This window comes from Manacus vitellinus, unplaced genomic scaffold (genome assembly GCF_001715985.3).
Source record: "Manacus vitellinus isolate BGI_N305 unplaced genomic scaffold, ASM171598v3 scaffold_32_pilon, whole genome shotgun sequence".
Lineage (NCBI taxonomy): Eukaryota > Metazoa > Chordata > Aves > Passeriformes > Pipridae > Manacus > Manacus vitellinus.
The window spans coordinates 2,819,943-2,823,110 of record NW_021940460.1 but is presented as its reverse complement, the minus strand read 5'-3'; positions in this window follow the sequence as shown (position 1 = coordinate 2,823,110).

Sequence of the window (3,168 nt, the reverse complement as noted above, 5' to 3'; positions counted from 1 at the left end):
ACGTGGGCGCCTCGATGGGTCCCCCCATTACCGGGTCAGGGCGTGGTGGCCTTCGCTGGGTGCTGATGGCCCATGCTGGGTGCTGGTGACCCACCACGTGTGCTGGTGGCCCATTCTGGGTGCTGGTGGCCCATTCTGGGTGCCGGTGGCCCGCTCTGGGTGCTGGTGGCCTGCTCTGGTGCTGGAGGCCCACGCTGGGTGCCGGTGTGGTGGGTGCTGCGTGGGGTGCCGGTGGCTGCCGGGGAGCAATGGGGCCCTGCGGGGAGCGGGGCTGCTTTTAACCCCATCCTGCCCACGTGGCCACGACCACAGGAAGAGCCAGAGCTGCCGGGGAGATAACGGTGCAGGTCCCACCCAGCGCCGCCCCGCAGCCCGACCGCAGCCGGCACAGCCGCGCAGCCAGGAAGCACCGGGGGCCGGTTACGCTCTCCTGGGCTTTGCTGCTGACGGCGACAAACATGTTTGTGCAAAAAAAAAAAAAAAAGAGAGAGAGAAAAAAGAAAGGGGAAAAAAAAAAAAAAGGTGTTTGCACAGGGTGACAGTAACCGAATTCACCTCCCACGGACGTGTGGGGCCGGCGTGGCCCCACGGCTCCACCGTGGCCCCACAGCTCCACCGTGGCCCCTCGCCACGTCCTGGTGGTGGGACCTGCATGGGAGCAAGGTGGTCCTGCCCACAGAGAGTCCAGCAGCCCATGGAGGGGGTCTGCAGGGTTCAGGGGCTGCCTGGTTTTAGGGGTGAGGCAGGTGTGGGCCCTGAACCTGCTCTGTAGGAAACGCGTTGTCCAAGAGAACTCCTGGAGCTTCTCACCCACTCAGGGCTCTGCAAGGCCAAACTTCTCCTGTTTGCAGCCTCCCAGGGATGTGAGGCCCCTGGAGGAAAACTGGAAGCTGGGTTTTTGGAGGTTTGCACACCCAGATCACAACAACCTGACAGCACCAGGGATGGAGCCAGGACTCACACCAAGGGGATTTTGCCCGGCCAGCACCTCCCTGTCCCAGTGCCAGGGGAAGGCCACCATTAAACCAGATCAAAAGCTACACACCAAATCCCCCAAAGTGACCATAAATGGGATCAGGTCTGTCCCTACACTGGTTTTCATGTGCCTCTGCAAAGGCTCCTTTTTGGGCCAACGTGGTTCACTCTCACCATTGATAATCTGGAAGGAAATGTACAAAAAAACCCTGTACTGGGGAGGTTTTCAGGAGGCAGGGGGAGAGCAAAGTCAAAAATAACCGAGCAGCAGCACAGTCAGAAGTGATTTGACTCGAGCAGCACATGTGCTGATGGCAGCACGTAGAAGGGGCTTTGGCAAAGAGGGAATTGGTTGGGAAAACCTTTCAAACTGAGGTTGAACTGCTGGAAGAGTTTAGGTGAAAAAAACCAAACATAAGTGGCTGGAGTGAGCTCATCTACCAGCCAAGTGGCTCCATCCCTGTGCCTCAGCCCCCAAGGGCTGCCCTGTCTCCCACCCTTTGCTGGCCCTGTGCCCATCTCCATCCCTGAGAAGTTCAACAGGGAAATGGAAGTGCCACTGGTGACATCCCCAAAGGGTCTGTGAGGCAGCTCTGACCCCAGAGAGCATCGCTCTGCCTTGCCAGAGGCATGAGGTGAGCACTGACCCATTGATGGTAGAGGCCACCACGTGCATGGCTGGTCCCATCTGGTGGCCTCCTGATGTCAGGTGACTTCAGGTGCCTCCTGAGCTCCCCAAATTATCCCTCCTGGGGACACCTGGAATGTGTAAACATCATTTTGGGTGTGTGAGCGTAGAATCACCAAATATCCTCAGCTGGAAGGGACCCACAAGAGTCGAGTCCAATTCCTGGCCCTGCACAGGACACCCCAAGAATCCCGCCATGGGCTTGAGAGCAGGTTGTTCCCAACCCAGAGACACCCCTGGAGACCTCCCCCAGTGCTGTCAGTGCCATGGGGGTCCCCAGTGGTGGTGGGTGCTATCATGAGGAGTCAAAGTTACAGAGGGTACAGGTAACTGTGGTTTTAGAGCAGAGACAAGGAGCCTTTCTGGGGGCAGCCAGAGGGAGGTTTGGCCCCAGAGGTGCTGCTGATGGACTTTCCCTGTGCTTGGGGTCAAGGCCATGTTTCTTGCTGAGGACAAACTGGTCCCTAGTAAACACAGGGAGGAGGAGGGGGAGGAGGGTGAGAAGTCAGACCCCATGAGGAAACCTCCGTTTGAGGCTGACCACGGGGCAAAGCAAGCTGGGGATGTTTCCCAACGGAGGAGCTGGGAGAGATTGCACCCCAGGGCCAGATGTCAGGGGGAGGGTGAAGCACGTGGCCTGCGCTGGGGGATGTGCAGGATGACAGCAGGGAGGGAGCTGTGCCTTCCCAAAATGGGGCTCTCCACCTGCCCGTGCTGCCTGTGCCCTGCTGGTGCCCGTGTGCCGAGGGGCCGGGCAGGAGGGCCACGGGCGCCTTCCCAGTAGGGAAGTGGGGGGAGGCGACGCTTCCTCTTTCCCTGGCCCAGCACAGATCGGGGACATGACATTTTGGGTTCCTTCTGCCTGCACCCGGTCTCAGAAAGGAGGAAATCAGCAGATCTGGTTCCTCGGGCTCAGACGAGGTCTCTGAAAGTCTCCAACTGATGATGAACTTCCCACCTCCCTCCGGCCATTGGTTCATTTTACCGACCCGCAAACAAGGCTGTAGGAATTCCTACCCCAGCCTTTGGCCCTGGATTGCTGGTCCTGCTCTGCTCAGCTTGCCTGGCTGAAGGAGCTCGCAGAGGACTGAGAACGTGGGGGCTTTCTGGGGTTGGGGGGAGGCTGAAACAGCTGCGTTTCCTCCCCCGGGGGAGCTCTTGAGAACATCCGGCCCCGGGCGCTCCCGAGGCCCCTCTCCACACCCTGCCCACCTGCTCGGCGTCGCGGGGTCTCGCTGATGGACCCCCAGGTGCTGGGCGCTGCTGCTTCCCGGGATGCAGCTCCCCGGGACAAACCACCCCCCACGGCACCTGGTGCAGGTCAGACACTGCCGTGCACCCTCGGGGTGCCACCCAAATTTGCTGTGTGACCTCCCCGGTGCCCGCGGGCTGTTGCTTTTCCAGTAACTCCCGCAGTATCGGCGAGCGCAGGGCAGCGGGAGCCGGGGGCTCGGGGGCGGCCGCGGCGCAGGGGGAAGGGCCCTTGTCGGGCCGAGCAGCCGAGG